Below are 25,187 nucleotides of genomic sequence, written 5' to 3' on the forward strand. Positions count from 1 at the left end.
TTTTTATTTATTTTTACATGGGGTGGTGTGTGGGTCATGTGTGTATGTCTAAATGATTTGACTTCAAAACACACACCTACTTCCTACAGATTCACAGATTCACTTCCGGGCCAATGAATATTGCTTCTTGGTTCAGTGTGTGTATGTATATATATATATATATATATATATATATATATATATATATATATATATATATATAGAGATAGATATATAGATATATCTATACATACAGTATCTCAAAAAAGTGAGTACACCCCTCACATTTTTGTAAATATTTTATTATATTTTTTCATGTGACAACAATGAAGAAATTACACTTTGCTACAATGTAAAGTAGTGAGTGTACAGCTTGTATAACAGTGTAAATTTGCTGTCCTCTCAAAATAACTTAACACACAGCCATTCATGTCTAAACCGCTGGCAACAAAAGTGAGAACACCCCTAAGTGAAAATGTCCAAATTGGGCCCAAAGTGTCAATATTTTGTGTGGCCACCATTATTTTCCAGCACTGCCTTAACCCTCTTGGGCACCAGAGCTTCACAGGTTGCCATTGGAGTCCTCTTCCACTCCTCCATTATGACATTACGGAGCTGGTGGAGGTTAGAGACCTTGCTCTCATCCACCTTCCATTTGGGGATGCCCCACAGATGCTCAATAGGGTTTAGGTCAGGAGACATGTTTGGCCAGTCCATTACCTTTACCTTCAGCTTCCTTAGCAAGGCAGTGGTCATCTTGGAGGTGTGTTTGGGGTCATTATCATGTTGGAAATCTTCCCCTGTGTCCCAGTCTCTGAAGGGAGGGGATCATGCTCTGCTTTGGTAGGTCACAGTACATGTTGACATTCATGGTTCCTTCAATGAACTATAGCTCCCCAGTACCGGCAGCACTCATACAGCCCCAGACCATGACATTCCCACCACCATCCTTGACTGTAGGCAAGACACACTTCTATTTGTACTCCTCCCCTGGTTGCCGCCCTGACACACGCTTGACACCATCTAAACCAAATAAGTTTATCTTGGTCTCATCAGACCACAGGACATGGTTTCAGTAATCCATGTACTAGTCTGCTTGTCTTCAGCAAACTGTTTGCAGTCTTTCTTGTGTATCATCTTTAGAAGGGGCTTCCTTCGGGGACGACAGCCATGCAGATTGGGCGTGCACTATTATCAATGAGAAAACTATGGTTACCCTAGTGCCAGTTGCAGTTTATATATGCGGGTATTTATTATCGTTATCTGTCTGTTCACATGTTAAATTAATGACTTTCTGCTGGTGTAGTGCCTTCTTCTTAGTAAATCACCCCTAGAATGTCCTTATGAAACTGTCATCCGAACTTTAACGAGCCTTTCCTTTCGATAGTGGTATCTTGAGGTCTGAGTCAGGAAGGCTTCTCCCTTTGAGATTTGGGAGGCCTTGTGGTCATGGAAAGAGAAACAGTCCTTTACCGGGATCTGTGGGATACCCAGTCCATCAAGTGAATGGAACAAAGCAAACTGCATCATGATAACAGAACTGGGTTAGGTGTTCCTGGGTGGCCTATGGGCAGTAAAACATGGCACAGGCTTGTCAGGCTGGAAGGTCTCAAAATGGTTGGTGCCATCTTCTCCGGTCCCAACGAGGGAGGGTGTTGCCCAAAGAGGTTTAGGTCGAGGACTAGAGGGCTGGCGGGGAATGGCATGTGATTCCATCAGACCAAGCTTGACCAAAAGATCCTTGCCTTCAGTGGTGTTATAGACTGTGTGCATAGTGCCATTGTGTGGCACTGTGAGCTTAAAGGGGAAATCCAAGCGGTATCTTATATGGACTGCCTGAAGTACCGGTGTGACTTCCTTCATCTTGCGTCTCCGGTCTAAAGTAGCTTGGGAAATGTTGGGATAGATCTGAATTTTGACCCCATCCAATTCAATGGAATTGGTATTCTTCGAGGCCCTCAGGATTTCCTTCTTAGCCCTTGTACACACGGTCGGAGATTCCGACGGAATGTGTCCTATCGGACCGTTTTGTCGGATATTCAGACTGTGTGTGGTCTCCATCGGACTGTTTCCATTGGAATATCCGACGGACCTACTTTTCCAACTTGCCGGTAAAATTTTCCGCCAAAATGCTCCGATCGGACATACTCCAATCATGTGTAGCCTACTCCGACGGACAAAGTGCCACGCATGCTTAGATCAAATTCCTAGACCAAAGCTATTGGCTACTAGCCTGAACGTAGTCCCATCATAACGAAATAACGTCATCACGTTATGTACAATCAGATTTTCCAACAACTTTGTCCGACCGTGTGTATGCAACAGATTTGGTTGTCAGAATGTCCGACCGTGTGTACAAGGGCTTAGTCAAGAAATCCTTCATGCAGAGTATAACATTGCGAGGGGGTTTATCCACTAGGAGTTTCGGGCGTAGAGCCCTGTGCAGTCTATCACATGCAAAGGCTTTTGTGAGTGCATCCAGTAGAAGGGAATGGAACAACTTGGAGGTGGCTGACACCAGTACTATGACCGACTCAGGGATACCTCGCAGCCTTGTGTTGTTCTTGCGATTGCAATTGTCCAAGTCCTCAACTTGGGACTGTATGAAGCAATAGCTTTCTGCCAGGGATTCAAAATCCTTGCGGAGATCTGTATGAGCAAGAGCCAGCTCATCGTGTTTTGTTTCCAACAGATCTGTGCGGGCGCCTAACGCTGTAATTTCCTGTGTCAGCGTGCTAGTGATCTTATGTAAGTCAGATTGGAACTTCTCAGCCAGTCTTTCATACATTGCTGTAAGGCTGTCTTCCAGATCAGCTTTAGTGAGATGGGTAAAGTACTCACGGTTGTCTGATTGCTGGTTGGAGGCTGTAGGTGAGGAAGTCGGAGACTCAGAGTCGCACTGGGTCATCCTGGTCTGCTCAGAGGCCTGTTGGAGATAAGTGGTAAGGGATCATTGAGGCTTGCTTTTCCGTTTGGATTTTTTTCTGGATGACATGGACCTTGTAGTCCCACAGGGGTGTGAGTAGGATTGAGTGAGAAATAGTGGCTGTAAAACCCTGTGGGAGTCTTCCTAGTCTCGTTGTCTGCTGGAGCTCTCACAAGAAGTGTCCGTCTTCCATTGCGCTACACATGCACCCCCTGGTGTACATATATTAACCACTTAAGGTCAGCACCACATACATTTACTGTGGCAGGGTGGCCCTTAAGCGTAAAATCATATACTTGTACATCAATGCTGTTGTCGGCTCTGGGTTGTGCATGCACAGCTGGAGCCGCGCTCCTGCTTTGATTGGCCACAGTTGGAGCCAATCACTTTTGCGCAAACCAATCTACTGTATATATATGCTTATTGATATTTTTTACCAAATAGTAAAAATAGTAAAAATAGTAGCACAATACTAATTGGCCTAAATGGATGAAGAAATTAGATTTTTTTTTTTTTTAATTGAATAGGTTTTATAGCAGAAAGTAAAAACGGTTGTTGTTTTTTTTTTTTTTAAATTGTCATTTTTTTGGGTTATAGAGGTCATCAAATACCACCAAAAGAAACCTCTATTTGTGGGAAAAAAAGGAACTACCGTATTTATTGGCATATAAAATGCACCTTCATATTAAGAGGGAAGTTTCAGGGAAAAAAAAAACTAAAATTTTAAATAAAGAACTTTGAAACAAAATAAGGGTCAGTGCCCATCAATGCAGCCTTATTAGTGTCCATATACAGCCTCAACAGTGCCCATATTCAGCCTCACCAGTACCCATCAATGCAGCCTTATCAGTGCCCATAAAGGAAGCCTTATCAGTTCCAATTGGTAGCCTCAAAATTGTCCATCAATGCAGCCTGATCAATACTCATCTGCAGCCTCATCGTTGCCATCAATAAAGCTTAAAAAATTCCCATCTGCAGCCTCACAAGTGCCCCAATGCAGCCTGATCAATACCCACCTTTAGCCTTACAAGTGCCATTAATGCAGCCTGATTAATGCCCATCTGCAGCCTCACAAGTGCCATCAATACAGCCTGATCAAAGCCCATCTGCAGCCTGACTTCAGATTACTGCTGCCTCAGAGGGGACAGGGAGGGGGGCAGAATGAGTACCATCAGATTACATACAGATTATATACAGCGAGAATCACCTGTTTACTCGGTGGCCTCTTTACAAAGTCCCACATCCTGGACTGGCCTCTATGGTAGATCTATGGTAGACAGAACACTGGTCCAATGTCGGTCCAGGAGACTGGACTTCCTATTACAGAGAGCGCTGAGTAAACAGGAGATTCTAGCTGTATGTAATCTGAGGGCGCTTTTCCCGCCCCCCTCCCCATCCCCTCTGAGGCTGCCCAAATTGAAGTATCGGCGTGTTATATGCCAATAAATACAGTACATTTTGTTTGGGTACAGTGTTGCATAACCGCACAATTGTCAGTTAAAGCAATGCAGTGCCATATAGCAAAGAATGGTCTGGTCAGGAAAGGGGTAAAACTTTAAGTGGTTAAAGAACACCACTTTAAAATAGAAGATGTACTCAAATGTAAACTTCTCACCTCTCTAATACAGTGAACTCTCTTCAAGTGAACAAGTTATACGGCTACTTAAGATATCCTTTTAAACATACTAATTGTCTGTCTATTATGTTAAGATGCTAACTTCAACACTTTTTGAGACAATAGGTTGAAACAAGTACTTAACCACTTCCCACCCGGCCAATGCATATATACGGCCGGGTGGGAGCCGTCTACTCCTGATAGGACGTTCAGGAACGTCCTTCAGGAGTAGCGGGATCGCGCGCGCGCGTGCCCGCGCAGCGGCGCGATCCCGATGTGCTCGTGTCACCCGGACACGGCACATCTCAGATCGGCAGGAGGGCTCTGTGATTGGCCCTCCTGATCACATGACGGCCGTGTCCAATCACGGCCGTCATGTGATGTAAACAAACAGCCGGTTGCTAGGCAATCGGCTCTCCTCTCCTCACACGGAAGTCACCGTTGAGGAGAGGAGAGCAGAACGCTGCAGCCGGCTGATGATCAGTGAGTATGGGCTGCTTTTTACAGCTTTTTACTCACTGATCATCAGTGTAGTGTAAACACAAAACACACCACACAGTACAAACACAGTCCCCACATATGTCCCCAAAACACACATGTCCCCAAAACATACATGTCCCCAAATAATAAAAACACATGTCCCTAATAATAAAAACATGTCCCCCACATATGTCCCACTAAAATCACATGTCCCAATGATTATCTGCACACATATGTACGTGATCACCTGCACACATATGTACATGATCATTTGCGTACATATGTCCGTGATCACACAAACCAATTATTATACACTTAACGGAATTTTTTTTACCAAAAACATGTAGCAGAATACATTTTGGCTTAAATTTATGACAGAATTTGATTTTATTGGATTTCTTTTCAAATAGAAAAAAGAAAATATTGTTTTTTTTCCAAATTTCCGCTTTTTTTGCGCTTATATCGCAAAAAAAAAAAAACGGAGTCGTGAATAAATAACACCAAAATAAAGCTCTATTTGTGCGAACAAAATGATAACAATTTCATTTGGGTACAGTGTAGCATGACCGCGCAATTGTCACTGAAAGCGCTAGAGCGCTGAAAGCTGAAAATTGGGCTGGGAAGGAAGGTGGTGAAAGTGCCCTGTATTGTAGTGGTTAAAGATAATAAGAAAAAAGTCAGAAGTCCTTATTGGCATATTTAAAACACTGAAGCAGGGTAAGCATGACAGCCAGAGAAATAGAATTTTCAGAAAGAGAAGTCAACAAATTCAGGCTGGATGGTTTTATCTTTACTGGAGTGATCTGGTGAACATCACTCAAGTGTAGAGCTGTTACGATGAGTTTTGTCAACACAGAAGCTACAGTATGTTTGAGTGCAGTTTGACCCACTTTTATTCAAAACAAAAGACAGTCCAAACAAAAAACGTTATCCACACAATCAGGGCCGGTACAAGGGGTGGGCAGGAGGGGCGGCTGCCCTTGGCGCAATGGTTTATTGCAAGGGTAGGGGGCACCCTGACCCCAACCTTAAGGAAAAGGGGGGCGCAACTTGGCATCTTTGCCCTGGGCGCTGGATGACCTTGTCCCAGCACTGCACACAATGGATTATCAGTATTGCATCAGTCCAACAAAAATTGCTCAGCCTCTTGACTTTCAATACTTTCTGAGTTGGTCTCTGTACAGACTCCCACACAGTCTCCTTTAACTTTCAAGCAAACAAAAATGCCCACCTGGTTATACAGGCTTCTTGCCTTGAGACACCCCGTCTCATGGAACCCAGGCTTTGTGCATCTCTCACAGCCTCTTTGGCTCTCTTATTTGCAGCTCCTTGCCACACAGACCCACACCCTAAACTCTTGATAGGAGGCCATCTGTCTCCTATGCTGAAACCTTGTGTCTCCTGGGCAGAGAACCCTGTACTGCTGCTATTTCCTTTATCATAAAAGGTGTGCACACTCAGCCTACTGGTCTCTGGCAAGACCCCAAACACAGGGAAAGTGGCTTCTTTGCTCTTAAAGTTCTTTGAAACCTTCGGACTTCAGACACTGATACAGTAACTACAAAACCCGAAGAAAGATGAAAAAACAACTTTTTCTGCTCAGAACTGAGATTCTGGAGCCCCTCAAACTATATTCTTGAGAACCCTGTGTTGAATTCCATCTTACTGTACAGAGGCGCGGCCTCGCACTGTCACACTGGTTTCATGAAAAATACCCTTAAACTGGAGTATGAAAAAGTCATGAAAAAAAAACATGAAGGGATTTTTATTTTGTGAATAGATTGAAGTATGAAGCCAAGTAAAAGTTGGGAATAAAACCTCTACGTGCTGGAGATGCACGGAAAATACAGGATCACTCCTACATACATGGTGGTCCTGCCCACGACTCCAACCTTTTTGGAGGGAGGTCCATCGCCTTACACACCAAATCACCACACTTCCCATCGACTTCTCACCAGTGCAAATGCCTCGACACCATTCCGCACTCCCCATGAAAATTTACCACCGCTCACTAGCACAACATCTTCTCAATGCGGCAAAGATGTGCATTCCTAACTTCTGGAAATCCACTACCCCTCCATCCATCTCGGAGTGGATTAAACGAACATCCAAAGTGGCTGAGATGGAAGAGTTGATACACCAAGCGAAAGATACCCCAAATAGTTACTGGATGATCTGGGTATGTTGGTACCACTTCAGAACCTCAGCAGAATGTCTAACACTGATAACCAGATTCCAACCACCATAAACAATAAGATAAGCGGATTCCCATTATAATTCGAATCGTGTCCAGACCGACCTCTATACCAAAATTCACGTTACCCGCCATTTTACGACACCCAAACTCCACCAGTGGAACTCCTTAGGGAGATCAACGAACCGAAAATTGATACACAGTAGTCCTAGACATCTTTGGATCCCAGCCCGATTGGTCATCACCCTAGATAACTTGCCCGCATTTGACATAGAGCGCCACCCCAATTGGCTCCACCTTATAGGCAAACTATGTCAGACCCCATGAGGGAAACAACCGGTTCTATGACACCAAGTTACCAGGTTTAGGGAAAGACAAGCCTCTCCACAAAGGGCTTTTTTCTTCAAACCCAGATTTTACAGATAGAAAATGGTCCGTCTCGAGATAGACATGTTACTGGCAGTTAGTAGTACCACCTCCTCTATAATTAAAATCCTTTCTGATTAATGCAACTGAAAGGGACAACAATTCTTCAATTGTCAGATACAATTTCAAAGTTTGTATGTTAATCTGTCGTTGTTTACGATAATTAAGCTATGTAACCCTGTTATAGTCATACTAAGATACGTTATACAAGCTCACTGTAACCATTTTCTGATAACTTCAATAAAAGATTTTGAAACAAAAAAAGTTGGGGATAAAAAAAAAAACTCACCATACAGAGAGCTGCCCACCTTTATAAATAGGTTTTGATAAAGTCATTTTTACTATGTGAGTCTCTATAGTCAATATTTGATAGCTAATTGAAATAAAAGGGGATGTGACTCCAATGTATGTAATTATAACAGAGTAGAAGAAAAGGTATGCTTTTTATGGGTTAAGCACGCACTGCCTTTCATCAAACCAAGTTAATCCTGTGATTGCTAACAGTAACAAACTAAAATACCAAAAAATGCTATTTTAACTGTGCTCAATGCTTTTAAATTAACCTTTTGGGCTATAGTTATTACTGTGTTTATCCAATATTCACATAACTGTAACTGTATATAAACACAGTATTGACACCATGAAGAACACGTTGGGAAATAAATGACAGGACATTCATGTTATTTATCAAGATTCATCTACATATTCCAAAATGCAATCAAAAATAAGAAAAAGCCTACTTTACTTTCAGCATTTGAAGGACATTTGATTGTGCAACATTCTTTTTTACAAAGTTCTTCCATCAGCTGCATTCATAATAAATTGAGGGAATTTGGGTAGAAACAAAGGAGCAAATCCTGTCAAATCTTGGAACAAATGTTTGGATTAAACATTCAATGGGTCGATTGCCCAGTGCATCTTTGATAAACATACATCTTTGCATTGTTCATAACATTTATTAAGCAGGTTGACTGGTATGCTTTCAACACATCTTTTCATTTACTTCACAAGACACCAAACCACACAAGCTCATGCTTTGTTTATGGGTTACCTGGACATGGTTCCAAATCAAACTCAGGTAAACCCTTAGTTGATAATAGCAACATAACAAAAATAAAAAATTGGAAATTCAATTGTGGATGTACAATGTTTGTAAATTGGCAAATACAACATTCTGGAAAGATGGATTAATCTGTGTTAAAAGGGAGTCTAGTGAGAAATTGCGGAAATTGGGACTTGTCCAGGGCTTAGATGGAACTTTTTAGCACCTGTTCAGCAACTGTATGATTTTAGAGGAGACACACAATGTTGGATTGTAACAAACTATATTACAGCATTCAGAAAGTTTCCATAAACTATGGCAAATGAAATCAGTACATACTCATATGAATCTTGTATAAGGCTGTCGCAAAACTCAAACTCACTAGGGCATTTCAGCTTGACGTCTTGGGAATTTGTTAAAAGAAATATAAATTCCTAATGAATAATCAAACTTTAATTGCTCAGTTAAAAACAATATTATTCATTTTAAAGTAACATTAGAAAATAAAAAAAAATAAAAAAATGTTTTACTTTGCCGAAACAATTATGTTCTTTCAAAACTTATTTATGATTCAGGCAGTTTCAAAACTTATCATTTATGATTCAGGCAGTGTCTGTTACTGTAGAATGTCTACCTTTAACCTTGTGGTTACATTATATAGGGGGAAAGGTAATTGTTTTTTTTTTTTGCAGGTTGCTCACATGCTTTCCATGCAAATTATGATCCAGTTTTATTCAGTAGATACAGCCTAAATCAGATACCCTCTGAGTGAATTGTTGACATGCACATTATTGACGCACCCATAGCAGAGATGCTTATGATATGTGTCAAGTTAATTGGCAAATGAATGTCAGGGAATTTGTTGAGACTAAGAATAAATTATCTGCCAACATCAACCTGGCACACAGAACAGTACACAAGATGATTTGCTGTTACAGGTGCTTCTATTAGCATAAAGGTTGCATTTCTAATACATTTTGTTTTTCTTACAAATGCTAGTTAGCTGACAATATGTGTTTTAATAGAATAGCTAAAGTTATCCACAATTAGTTGCTTACACACTAAGCACAAAATGCATATAGTGCTATGCCACAAAAGGATTTTAAAAATGAATAAGCCACCAGTATACTATCTATGATTGAAATAATAATAATAATAATAATAATAATAATAATAGTGATAATAATTAAAAACTATAAAAAAATATGATATTGACGTTTTCCTGTTATCTCGTAATTAGTGTTAATAGGATGATTATTAAAAAAAAAAAAAAAATTATTTAAACTTAACCTGTGGTCTAACAATGCAGGCGTTTACCTATTCCTAATAGACAGTCAATGCACTCTGTAGGCACTGTGGAAAATCCATCCTCATATTTCATATCATAATCAAAATCATCAGAGATAATATTCTGTTTTTATGCACTAATATCATTTTAGTGTATTATTTTTCCTGAAAATATAGATTTGATAAACAGTTGCAAATACTGTGTAACATAAAAAAAATGCATATCATACACAAGATGCAGCGCAAATTGCCATTTAATCAATGTTATTCAAAGTCCCAAAATATGGAAGGAGTCCATCCCATTCAATCTAAAGTTGTGAAAAATTTTCAGTGCTTTCTTAAATATGTATTCTTGTCCCCACACCAACCATTCAGTGTTATCTATATTCTCATCTTTATAAACACTATAATCTTCTCCCACATTATATTCAGCACTTATACTTTCTTCTTCTCTTCTTCCACTCTCATAGGATATGATTACTGCTACATGCAAAAAAAAAATCATATAGTGCTCTCTGTACACACAGCGTGATGCTCCAATACACCCCCAAAAAAACACACTCATGTTGACATAATACCACAGAACTCATCAATCCTTCATATGTCTTCAAATTATCATGTTTCAAGTATACATGCTGGTTAACCATTCACTTCCCCTTCTCACCTTTGTGTATAGACCTCAAAGCTTTCTAAGGTCATAAATGCATATATGATTTCTTATATGATTTCTCCCAAAGTGGACCCCAAACATACAGTCAAGGTCAAGCAGGTTTGTTTTAAATGATATCCTCCATTACATTTTACTATGCTATGCTCTATCCTCTAGCCCAGGGATCCTCAAACTACGGCCCTCCAGCTGTTGCAAAACTACACATCCCATGAGGCATTGTGCAGCTCTGACATTCAGACATGACTAGGCATGATGGGAATTGTAGTTCCTGAACAACTGGAGGGCCGTAGTTTGAAGACCCATGCTCTAGCCAAACACATCCGATGACATGTGAATACAGAAATGGGTCTAATAGTACTCTCTGTTTAAAATACTGAGGGAGCTTTATTGGCGTAACACGTATAGAGGCGCAGCCAAGCTGTGAGTACACGCAGGCCTTTGGTTATGATGTTTTGCATATGCAGCATGGAGTTTTGAAGTCAGTATTTCTATACCAGGGGTACTGAAGTAAAATTCACGGAGGTCCAGTTGTAACATTTTCTTTCATCCGAACCTCATTTTTCTTCTATGACTCACAACCCATCAAAACCCCCCTTACATCGCAGTCCCCTATATCACAGCTCCCCCTCTCACATAACAGCCCCCCATATCACAGCTCCCCCATATCACAGCCCCCCTTTCACATCACAGCCAACCCATATCACAGCTTCCCTCTCTCACATCATGGCCCCATATCACATCCCCCCTCTCAGATAACAGCTCCTACATATCATAGCTTCCCCTTCTCACATCACAGCTCCCCCTATATCACATCACAGCCCCCACATCACAGCTCTCCTTTCTCACATCACATCCCCGCACATCACAGCTCCCCTTTCTCACATCACAGCCCCCATATCACATCTCCCCTCTCACATCACAGCCCCCATATGACAGGTTCTCCCTCTCACATCACAGCCCCCCACATCACAGCTCCCCTTTCTAACATCACACCCCCATATTACAGCTCCCTCTCTCATAACCCAGCCCCCATAACACATCTTCTCCCTCTCACATCACAGCTCCCCCTTCTCATATCACAGCCCCCCATATCACAACACAGCCCCCATATCACAGCTTCTCCCTCTTACAGCCCCTCATATAACAGTGACCACCCATTCTCATCATAGCACCTTATATCACAGCTTCCCCTCTCACATTACAGCTCCCCCTTATCACATCACAGCCCCCATATCACACAACAGCCCCCATATTAAAGTTTCTCGCTCTCACTTCACAGCCCCCCTACCATAACACAGTGTTGTGGAGGGTGGGGAGAGTGTGGGGGGTTGACTCCTCTTCTGGGTGTGCTCGCCTGCTGCCACTACTAGGCTCCATGCCTCGCACCTTACTCCTTGCTATGTGTTCAGCAGTTTGTGAGTGCATTGGAGGGAGGGGTTGGGCAGCTGCTGTACCTCCTGTAGACCTTCTGTTCCTCCTGCCCGCTCTGCTGTGACTTTAACAGTGGGGGGGGGCTGCGACGGACAGATGCATTTGGAGGGTAAGGGATCCAGGTCCTCTTGCTGTGAGTTCAGCAGAGGGTGGGTGAAGTGCGGGGGGGATTCAGGTCCAGATCCACTCTGCTGTTCCTCTTGTCCTCTACAGGGCAGTGATCCTCAACATCTGCAGCGACAGCAGGAGAGGAGTCTGGTAAATGTTAGATAGCATGTTTTAAAAATTTTCGTGGACAAATGTCTCTTGTCAGATTTTCCGAGAGTGTGTACACAAGTCCGTTGAATAAAAGTCCAAAGAACAAACATACATGCTCGGAAGCAAGGACAAGCTGGAAGTGGTCAGTCTTGTAAACTAGCATTCGTAATGGAGAATTAACATTTGTGACGTGGCAAATTATGAAATCTCAAAAATGCAGCGCACATTCTCTTCTTCTTTAATGGGATAATAATGAAGCTGCTTTGCTGATGATACTGATGGAGTTATTGCAAACAAATTCAAGCAAATCAAAGGCTTTTTTTTTCTAGTGATATCAAGAATAATATTATTATGCTTGTTATTTTTATTTATTTTTTTGGTGCAAGTTACCACATCATCATTATCTTGTAGTTTTTAAGATCAAAGATACAAATATGTTAGTGTCCCTTGTTAATTTTACATTGTATTTTTTGAAATGTACCTGCCTACTCCCAAACTGTCATTTGAAGTAAAACACATAACCAAGTATTATTCTCCGCAATTTTTTTATTGTGCATTAAAAAAATAAAATAAAAATAAAATCATTGTTCAAAAAAAAAAAAAAAAAAGTTTTATGCATGTGTCTTGCATCTTAATATAGGGGGGTCAGCAATGCCAAGAGTTGGTGAAAGCAGGGGTCTGTCATCTGGAGATAATTTTGAAAATCATCTGGATTATTCTCCTGGAGCTCTCGCAGCAATAGCATATGACATAACTGGTCATGATTTATAAAGCCTTTTTGTGGTCCAAGAAATCCTCCTCCTGTTCCTGGACTGGACTTGGGTCAAAGCAATAACTCCAAGGCAAATAATAAATAACACGTTATCTCCTCCGATTCTGCAACAGTGCGAGATGAAAAGCACGAATCAACACTCACCAAACTTCTACTAACACGAAATTAGGAGCACAAAGGGTGCAGCGAAAGAGCTGAAAAACCGTGTAGTATGTCAGCGTGTACGAGGCTTTAATGTGAGTATTTTACTGGGAAATTTTTAATAAAGGATGAATTTTATGAAGATGAGCATGGAAAGTGAATAGGTAACCAGGACATATGCTTGAAATATGATATTTTGAAGATGTATGAAGGATTGATGAGGTGTGTGGTATTATGGAGTCAATGGAGCATCACACTTTGTGCAGCACTATATGCCTTATAGAGGAACTGCAGTCTGCTCACATAATTTGTAATAAAAACATTTATTAATTCTGAAGCTTCCCTCCAACCACTTTGAATACACAGAGGCACACCTCCAGCTCTGCAGCCCTGCAACTTTGATTGGCCCTCTTATGACTTATCCCCCTTCCCTTCCTGGCAAATTCTCACAAGAGTGAGAGAGACAGCTGTGCATGATGTCATAAGCCTAGGCTATTGACCAGACAAGAAACGGAAAGTGGGTAATATAAGGTATTTACTGGCAGAAAAAAATGTTTACTATGCAAAGTTAAAACAACAAGGGCAGAAGATTTAATAGATGGAAAGATGAAAAAATTACCGAAGGTCCACTTTAATTTTTATTTTGCATGTAATTACATCCTATGAGGGTGGAAGAAGAGAAACAGGATAACCACTGGATATCATGTGGGATAAGATTACACATGCACTGAATAGTTGGAGTGGCAACAAGAATGAATGTTTGAGAAAGCACAGAAAATCTTTCACAACTTTAAAGCCAGCAGCTACAAATACTGCAGCTGCTGACTTTTAAAATAATGACACTTACCCACCCAGCGCGCCCGCGATGTCGGCACCCGAAGCCGATCTCTCGATCGTCTCTCGGGTGCTGCCGCCACCATCTTGGGTATGGGAATCAGGAAGTGGAGCCTTGCGGCTTTATTTCCCGGTTCCCTACTGCGCATGCGCGAGTCGCGCTGTGCAATAAGGATGGTCCCCTGCTGTCTCTGGGATCCGTGTGTTTCCCAGAAGACAGCAGGGGACCTTCGGAAAGGGACATAGATTCTGCAAAAAGGGGCGTAGCTTCTGCAGATATCTATGCCGGAAGTGGGTACAGATACCTGTACTGTACAGGTACCTGCACCCCCCTCCTCCCTGAAAGGTGCCAATTGTGGCGCCGGAGGGGGGGGGTTCCAATGAGCGGAAGCTCCACTTTAGGGTGAAGCTCTGCTTTAAGTTGAATTGGATAGACTATTACCATATTTTGGGACTTTGAAACGGGTTGCTTCAATGGCAATTTGCGCTTCATCTTATGTATGATATATATTTTTATGGTGGTGGTAAGCACTATTGATGCATAGCAGCAAATTTGTCTTTATTTTGTATCACATTGTATATTTTGCACTGTGCTGATTGCACACACAGACATAAAAAATACAACTACATCTTTTTATTCTACAGGGCCTCTTCTTTAAGAAAACCTATAGTGTGTTGGGGATTTTGTGTGAAAAAGGGGTACCATTTACCCCTTGCTCATTCACATAGGGAAGGGGTGGATATATGGGGACCCCTTAGCTTAAAGGGCTTCCAGAGTCTTATAAGCCTCCTGCAGACCTTCACATCAGCTGGGCCAGGAATATGCGGAAAGTCCCTTATCCCCATAAACATGGTGCTTGGTGTTTTTCCAGGTTCCCCCCTGGCAAGATACCCTCCGTATGTTGAAGAAATGTGACTTAGAATGGTTCAAGAGGTGGGAGGCGGTGCATATTCTCACTCCCCCTTCCCCATTACTGGCCTGCCAGGCTGCTTACCTAGATTAAGGTCTGGTATGGATATTTAGGGGCAATCCCACTTTTGTATTTTTGTCATGAGGTCCAATATATCACTATAAATTCCTCTATTATGTAATTTTAGTATGATTTGTGGTCACGCTGCACTATATTTGAGTTTTTTTGTTTAGAGGTGATTGAACACATTTGTGTGCTTAGCTGCACCACTCGCGATAATTCAAGGGTGAAGCAATTGTAGTTTACTCTAAAAAATTACCATGCTGTTCAATAAGTTAAACTAAAGCCCCATACACACTATCATATTTTTCCTTCAGATCTACCAAAACCATATAATATGAGGTCAAACCTTAGGAGTTTCAATTTGTATGCAATCAGACAGGTCCTTGCACTACATGGTTTTGGTAAATCTGAAGACAAAAATCAGCAGAAAATCTGATAGTGTGTATGGGGTTTAAGTGCTCTCAGTAATCAGCACTGGGTAACTAACAGACCTTATCAGACACACCCTCTCTATCCCTGTACAATACACATCTGTGGAAGGACACTTGAGCTAATTAGTGTAGTTTTTACTTATCTATACCAGAGTGGGAAGACATGAAGCAGCATTTCCATGTAAAGAAAGAGGTATTATAATTTCTAAGCAAAAATAAGTCCTTAATCAAAATTTTCAGGAGTGCAAAACTCTAAAGAGATAAAAAGGTGTGAGGCTTTAATTGGGCTTTAATTTGTAAAGCAATCCACTTTTGGAGCCTGGTCACCACATACTATAGACATGGCAGAAAGTTTTAACCCTCTGAATATAACAATTAGGGTGAGTAGGTTTGGTAAAATATGTGCCCTAGTCTTACAACTTTTACAGCATAAGGAATGGAGCAAAATACTTGAGAATGTAATCACGGAGAAGTACTTAGTTTGCAAGTAAATTGAAAAACAAGATCTAAGAGTGCCATCTAATTGTTCTTATAACCTCTGCTTAATGAGAGATGGTGGAATGAACGCTTCTGGCATCTCATTATTTAAAAATCTAATAATGCAATGGACTAATATTGCTGAGCATAATCATTAGTTTTCTGTTCCAGATTAAAGATCCATTGTAGTTGAAAGGTTATGATCTTGGGCACAATTCTTCTTGAAAACTAAAATAACAAATGCAGAGTTTGTTTATAAAGAAAAAAATAATTGTGGAGATTTCAGGTATCAATTCCTTTGCAACTTAAAATCCAAAAATCAAATGTTGTTTATATTCATTGAAACACGGTAACTTACTTAAAGAAATGATGCTGTTCAATAATACTATAGCCAACTGTTGGTCAGCAAGTCTCAGGCCGCGTACACACGCGGGGACTGTTCGCCCAACTTTGTCCGTCAAACAGTTTCAGCAAACAGTCCGCTCAAAATTAGCATGGACGGACTTGCCCACACACGACGAACGAACAGTTTGCTGAAACCGTGCGCGATGACGTGAACGGCACGTACGACGGGACTAGAAAACGACGTCCTATACACTGCAATGCAAACTTCGACGTGTAAATCCTTTCTGAGCATGCGCGGAACTTAGTTTGACGAACAAGCCTACACACGAGGGGACTGTTCGCTGAAACAAAGTTTCAGCGGACAGTTTTTCGGAATTTCCGAAAAACCTTGTTCAGCGGACTGTTCGCTGAAACTGTCCGCTGAAAGCCCACACACGAGCGGACTGTCCACCGAAACACTGTTCAGCGGACAAAGTTGGGCGAACAGTCCCCGCGTGTGTACGCGGCCTTATGCTTGATGTCCCACCACTGCGCTCATGCAAAAACACTTGAAATAGTGATAAAGTGTAAACATACTTAAATGAAAAAATAGTGGCATTAATGTCACAATATTACTATGAACACAAATACTAAAACAATTTAAGTGACACCATGTGATATTGGGTAAATTGGGTCTTGATTCCCCAGGAGGCTGTCAGGGGCATGTAAGGCTCCTGATCATGACAGCTGCTGATCTCATTCCAGCATCCCAGTTTTGGCTGAGCTACACTCTCCCTGTCTGACTTTCCACCTGCAAGGTGATTGATGTAGACACAGCCTCTGAGTGGAGACCAAACCTGTTTTAAGCTTTCAAGCCCTTAGTTTCATGCTTGTGAATAGTGTTTGCAACGCTGGTAGTTCTGCCACTGGCAAAGGTTGCACTTGCTACTGGGCCCCAGCGTTCTGCCACTGCGGGGGCCCCAATCACCGTGTCCATGTCACGTTGTGTCACTGGGGAAAAGTAAACTCAGAGGGCCTGGCAATCCTAAGCTGGAAGTTGTAATACTTTCCTGCAGACAGGATGGGCTCTGTGGTGGAAAATGGACTACTATTCCACTTGATACTTTGTGTCGGTGTACAATCATGAGATGCAACGCAGGTTACAGGCTGAGTGGAGAGCAACCTCCAGAGTTCAAGAAGTGTAGAGACCTGTGGTCAGAGGTGTAGGCAGCAGAGAGGGAGACTTCTATAGTGTGCAATGGATATGACTCTGCATAAGGTAAGTTGCCTGAGGACTGCAGAAGATATACAAGGTGGTCACTTGCTGATATAAACTGACTGCAACACAGACGATGCAAGCCAGGGGCAGCTGTGTCACCAGAAAGCAGGAAGCAGTGTTTTCTATTGATAGGAGTATACTGTCACAGATGCAGATGTAAGAAAAGAAGGTCCACAGTGTAAGAGCAATCAGTGTAGGAGACCTCAGAAGTCCTCAGAACTCTCAGATGCAATGGACCTGTCTATACTACACCAATGGTGACAGACTGTGGCAAAACTACCAGGGGTCATAAAGGTTGCCTTCTACTACTGTGGAGGGGCCCCAGGACCAATGTAAAGGGCCCAAGGGAGGATCTTCATGGTTTCTTGCACCAGGGCCCTGAAGGTTGTAGTTACACCTCTGGTGTTTGCAACACGTACCTTAAGCTCCCTGTTTGCCTGTCTTGTTCCTGTACTATGGCCTTTTCTTTTGTCTGAATCCTGCCTGCTAGTTTGGATTTGCTTGTTATCAGCCTTGGTTTGAACTTTGGATTACTTTCTAAACTCTGCCTGCCTTTTGACCACAAACTTGACCCTGACTAGTCTCTGAACATTGCCTGCCTTGAGGCACAGACTGCGGTCTTGGGAAAAATCTAATATTAAGGCAGTTCCCTGTTTTAGAGATGGGCAGTGGCAAAACTTCAAGGGTCGCAAGAGTCACACTTGCGACCAGGCCCTGGAGTTTCACCTTGCAACTGCATGGGGGGGTCAAACACCTGGAGTGTGGCTCAGGGGTTGCTGGCTGCAGTTATGTGCAGAGAGTGTCTATTACACTCTCTCTCACACAGCCCAGAGCCAGCACTGACAGCCCACCCCCCTCCTCCCCACTCCTCCCCCTCTGCTTGCTTCTCCTCCTTCCCCGCTCCTCCTGTGAATGTCTCCTACCCGCATTCCAATCCCCAGCAGTGCTTTACAAAGGGTATGAGTGGGCAGTAAAGTCCAACAGTCAAGCAAATATCCTGTGATATCTATCAGCCTGAGCCTCCATCTTGAAGTGCCCTCCCTCTCTTCTCTTTCTAGCCTATGAGTAGACATGTGCAGAGTGAAATATTTTGTTTCAGAATTTCGTTTTTGTCCAAAAAATACATTTATTTAGTTACTCCCGAAATTTGTTTTTATTTATTTAGTTTTTCGTTCAAAAATTGCATTCGTCGGGGGGGGGGGGGGGGGGCATGGCGACCGAGCTCCAAGATGGACGCCTGAGCTAAGAGCTCCGTTCGGCCACCGGAGAGAACAACCCTATCGCAACTCCATCGGTGACATATTTCTGCATAAACCTATCTACGACGCAGTACTGACACCTTCGCTTCCACCGAAGATGCCAAAAAATAAAAAGAATCAGCAGACGCCGCGTAAACTTCCGAACTTCTTCGGAGCGCGCGGGATCACACAAAATGGCGCCGGATCGTGTGAGAGCAGGCCTCGCAACAACATCACCTCCGAACGACTTCCCAGTTTATCAGAGGCATCCTTATCCAGCTAGGGGCTAGAGCTAAAAAGAAGTATACAGCAACCATAGATTCCATTACTTCCGACATCCACAACTTAGAAACCCTTAATAAGGCATCTCCCTCCCACCAGCGGACTACTCAAATAACTTTGCTTAGAGAAAAATTGAGAGATCACCTGGCCCAAAACTATGATTTTTACCTTCGACGCTTACAGCTGCGTACCTACACCAATGCAAATAGAGTAGGTAAATATCTCGCCAATAGGATTAGAGCAATACGCACCAAAACTAGGATTTCCCATTTGATACACCCTACATCCCATCATAAAATCATTAATCCTCAGGACATCGCGAACCACTTTGCACAATACTACAGTGAGCTTTATAACCTTAGCACTGACCCCCACACTACTCAACCCACTGTTCCCAAAATACAGCATTTCCTCAAAGATTTAGATCTCCCTAGACTCTCTGAAACACAGCTTGAATTGCTGAATTCACCCTACACAAGTCATGAAATAACATCAGTCATTACTTCACTTCCTCATGGAAAATCCCCCGGTCCTGATGAACTGAATAATGAATATTTCAAAACCTTCTCCACTATTCTCTCCCCGTATCTCCAAAAAATGTTCACACAAGCAGCAGACTCAGCGTCCTTTCCAAATGAAATGTTAAAAGCATATGTGACCACCATACCCAAACCTGGCAAAGATCCCACTACCCCTAGTAATTTTAGACCTATTTCTCTCCTAAACTCTGATATAAAGATCTACGCCAAACTTATCGCCCTTAGACTATCGGAGTTTATGCCTTCCTTAATTAAGAGCGACCAGATGGGCTTCATCAGGGGGAGACAAACTTCTGATGCTACAAGACGTATTATCAATATTGTCCATTATGCTAATTTAACTAAAACGCCTTCTCTGCTGCTCTCCATAGATGCAGAGAAGGCGTTTGATAGGGTGGAATGGTGTTATATGAAAGAAGTCCTCCAAAAATTTGGCTTTCATGGTCTCATCTCCAACGCAATGTTAGCTTTATATTCCAGTCCATCCGCCCAAGTCCTGACAGCTGGTATGCTCTCCACATCTTTCCCTATCTCTAATGGCACCCGTCAGGGGTGTCCGCTATCCCCAACTATTTTTAACCTTATGATTGAACCCTTGGCGGAGGCCATTAGATCCCGGGTCGATATTACTGGACACGTGTTAGGATCTCGTAACCACGTTATCAATTTGTTTGCCGATGACGTTGTCCTGATGCTGACAAATCCATCCAGGTCTCTCCCCTTAGTCCATGAAACTTTGAAAAACTTTGGTGAGATATCGTACTACAAAGTTAATTTTGCTAAATCATTGATTCTAGATTTAGGAATTGACAAATGTATCAGACTCCAACTTCAAAACACCCTCCCGTATAAATGGAAGGAGGATAGCATACCCTACTTAGGTATAAAAATCACCAACTTCACAAAAACCCTGGTCTCTGTCAACATTAAGCCACTGCTTCTAAAGATAGACGAAACACTTAAATGCATAGCCAAGACTGAATTATCCTGGATGGGTAGATTGGCAGCGTGTAAGATGTTAGTTCTCCCTCTCATATTGTATATGTTCAGATCCATACCTATACCTATCCCGACCTATTTCCTTAAGACCTTGTCTACCACTTTGTGGAAATTCATATGGAATGGAAAAAAAGCTCGCTGCTCTCCTAGCAACCTGATCCCGCATAACCGAGTAGGAGGGGTGGCACTAATTGACGTTTCTGATTACTTGTGGGCATCTAGACTTGACCAACTCCAACACTGGTTCAAAACTATAGATTTACCACTGTGGGTTGAGCTGGAAAGACATATGGCCCCAACGCCAGATCTAGTGGCACTACTCGTGAGTGATGTCTGGAAGCCCTGGGCTCTCCACTCCATGGCCCCCACCCTCATAGCCTCCCTACAGGCATGGAGGTTCTTCTTACATCATGCCTATAAATCTCAAAACGCTGTGGAATACAAATTTCTGCTTAGCTTACTCGAGACTAGAATCCCTATGCTTTCCCTAAAGCAGTTCCCCAACCACGGTATCCATACCATCCAGGACCTACTGTCTAATGGTACAGCTCTCACCAGCACACAGATTATGGCTCAATACGATCTCCCCATCAAATACCAATTTACGTGCATCCGAGTGGCACACTTTCTAAAACATAACCCTCCCCCCACACTAACAATGCCATCCAGTGCATGGAACTTCTTAACTCGCGAACGCCCCACCAGGAAAGGCATTTCGCTTTTCTACTCCCTTCTACGGGATAAACAATCCTTTGTGAAAACAAAATCGATTAATAAATGGGAGGCAGATTTAGGGACAACATTCACGTATGACCAGTGGACAACTGCATTCCAAGAAATCCAAAAAGCCTCACATTCTATTAATCACTGGGCAATGACCATTAGAATCATCAACAGATGACAATACACACCGCATAGACTGGCAACTTTTTCCCCATCTGCCCAGAGTGCATGTTGGAGAAATTGTGGACAGCCAGGACACCTACTGCATATGTTTTGGGAGTGCCCCAATCTGGTTAGTTACTGGAACCAAGTATTCCAACTCATAACATCACTCACGGGTATCGTCACCCGCCCCAATCCATCCCTAGCGATCCTGCATATAGGTATTGAACAATTTCCACATGACATGCGGATTGTTATCTCCAACATCCTTCTTTCTGCTAGATCCATGATATTACAACACTGGAAAACTGCCATGACGGTAAACATCTCTGACCTGACCAGAAGAGTAAACCAACACCACACAATAGAGCGTGCACTAGCTATTAATACATTGAAGTGCGGTCTATTTGATACGCAATGGAAAATTTGGAACACCAAATATAAGAATTCTGTGACCTAGATCTTAATCCTGATAAGATAAATTCTGTGTAGTAACCAGTATTTGCATTGTTGTTTGTGTAACCACCTACTTATCCATTTCTTCCTTGTTTCTTTCTTTTTTTTGTTTTTTGTTTCTACCCTCTCTTTCTCTCTCCCTTCTTCCCTTCCTAAATTGCATCGACTATTGATTACTATTGTAAAATCAACATGTCATGTACCACCTACCTTTGTATCACCTTTACAAAACAATAAAAATTTATTGAAAAAAAAAAAAATTGCATTCGTCCGAAAATCCACATGAATTACGGTCGAATCTTTCTTTGAAGGCTTATGGTGTCTGTCGAATGTATAAAGAAGACTCGACGGAGCTGCTAAACTCTATATAGCCTATAGGCGGAGCATTTGACTCCGGAAATGTACGATTGCAGCGTCGTACAGTTTCGATGCTCCGTCGAATATTATTATAAACGTGTGTGTTTCGTTGCTTTGTCGAATTTCCGTCGTTCATGTTGAATGAATGCTCTAAGTCTCACAGTGTCAGGTGTCAGATAGTGAGTGACTGATAATAATGAATATGGCGGCAACCCATTGTGAGAGAGACATGGAGCCATTGGAGGATGTTCCTGGGCCATTTACAAGTGTTTCTATATATATATTATATACTCGTTCAAACAAAAACTGGTGGACTGGTGATAGCGATCACTGATCAGACAGGTGACAAGATTCTATAATAATAAATCCCCCCCACAACACAGGCAGCCTCTGAGGCTATCACAACAACACTAGCAGCAACACTAGTATCACTATAAGGTTCTCACAATAACACAATAGCAGCAGATTATTAGGAAAAAGCCAAGTTAAACTGTTGCTTGCTTCACTATTGTTCTGCTGCTGTACTTATGATTAATAGTAATTTGGGTTCTCTGACAAGTGACAATTCAAATGGACCAGATAAGATTGACTGTCTTCTGAAATGATTCAGTGTGTGTGTGTCTCTCTCTGCTAGCAATCGTAAGTGAAAGTAAGTTGGCTGTATATGTGTACTTAGTTCTAGCTATTTTACTGCTCCTCCTCTTTGGTTACAATCAGCCAATAACATTCATCATCATTATTATTTTTCTTCCGCCACCCAATTCCAGAATCTTTTCTCTCTGTCGAATATTTTCTCTCTATGTCGAATATTTTCTCTCTGTCAAATCTTTTCTCTATATAATCTTGGACTAATAGAGGTAAGGTTAGACACATTCGACCACAGGTTCAATAGACACAGATTGTTATTGTTAGAGTCACGTTGAATCTCCTATTCTATATCGAACTGTTGTAACAACAAAAATAAAGCATTTATTTCTGGCGGATGTTTCGTTTTTCGGATTCTGTGCTTTCGTTATCGTTTGTCAAAATGAAAACAAAAATACCTGAAATTCGGACGAAAATGCAAAAAAAAATGAATGCACATGTCTACCTTTGAGCACACTAATGTTAGGGAGAGCTCTGTGGACTGTAATTTAAAGAGGCACTCTGATGTAAGTGGGGGCTTTGGTGAGAAAAGACCCCATCAGGATTCCTATAACCCCCTTTCCATCAGAGTTCCCATTTACATTACAGTGCACAGAGCTCCCCCTGAGCAGGCAGATGAAGGGTCCACTTTGCTTGTGCAGAGCGAACATGGGGCGGTTGGATGGAAACGCATCACCTGTCCATGTGCATCTGACTGTCATGTGTTCCAATCTGCCAGGCAGATGGGGAATGGATCCTCATTGCATGTTTTTTAGTGGATACAGGTGGACACGTAAACAGACACATATCTGTTTACATCTGCCTCCCCATAGGGAAAAATGGGTGGTCTGATTGGTCTGCCCATGTGAAAGGGCACTTACAGTGCAAGTGGAAATTCTGCAGACTCTGAAGTAACAGGGACTCTCGGAACCCTGATTAAAGAGGAATGCTGGGAACAGTTATGTAAGTAGGGGTTTGGGTTACCAGGGATCCCCTTATATTATATTTACCCTTTACACCAGAGTCTGCAGTGTTCCTCCTTACATCAGAGTTTTCACTGTTCTTCCTTAAATCTGAGTTCTTCCTTTTATCAGAGTCTGCAGAGTCCTCCTGTTTTTTTGCACCTGGCCCTAAATGTTCTAGTTACACCTCTGGAGATGAGCCTTCACTGTGTGCAGTAATAAAGTGCAGAGTACCTCTGAAAAGCAACTTGTCCCAAGTCACTACACACTGTAACCTGTATGTTGCATTAGAAGGGATGTGCTGAGCCTGCACCCACTCCACCAGTCCAGTGTGCTGCTGTTATCTAACTCCCAGTAACAGAATGGGGTCCAGCCGAATATCTAGCTAAAACCTCATGCGTGCATTCACTTAACTTTTTCCTTCCCGTACCACGTGACCAGGTTATAAAACTGTGATGCTGGTCTGCTCCCAATTAGCATGGGAGCCAGGACATCAACCCCCTAATTACCGGAGGACCTGCCAACTTACCTTACCAGGTATCACGACTGGTTGCTTGCAGCTTGTTTCTTTACTTGGTGACCCAGCAACTACACTCCTCCTCCTTGTCTTGCCAGGTTAATCTTGTAGTATTGTTACTCTATACTCCATAGTGCAAATACAGACCCAGGTTCTTTTGAAATAGGCCAGAACCAGCATGTACCACCCCTTGAATAATTTCAGACCAGGCTTAGAAGTAGTTACCTCATATGGGATTATGCTACGGGCTGTCTTTTTTTTTTATCTAAACCCCACATACTGAGACCACAATTGTTTAAGTTCACTGGAGCTGATCAAAAGGACGTTTGAAGATCACCTATAATTCCGTCTATGCCATATATCTTACGGCAGTAAGATGAGAGGCTTGTGCACACAGAGATGCCACCATTAGAAGATTGGCTGGGCACCGATCGATTGATTGCTCATGGTGGAGGGATTCACTATTTATGTGGAACATTATTTCAGACTGTTACAGTGGAATTTGTTTCTTGTTTTATCACTTTCACTACCGGACAGTATTGGTTTTACCCAGCTTTATTGCACACTCAGTGGTGCATTTTGGAATTTATCACACTGTTTATTTATTTGTTCACGTTTTTGTTCAGTGTCACATTTTGTTATATAGATTTCATATATTTGGTTGTAGACCTTTTTTTCATCACATGGTATGTTATATATTTTGTATATTGAGTTGATACACTTTTATATACCACACACAGTGCAACGCCATCACTTATACACTGGCGAATGTGTACTTCCCCAACAGA

The sequence above is a fragment of the Lithobates pipiens genome, unplaced genomic scaffold, assembly GCF_037356315.1.
Source record: "Lithobates pipiens isolate NorthernLeopardFrog02 unplaced genomic scaffold, aLitPip1_a1.2 Scaffold_13, whole genome shotgun sequence".
Classification (NCBI taxonomy): Eukaryota; Metazoa; Chordata; class Amphibia; order Anura; family Ranidae; genus Lithobates; species Lithobates pipiens.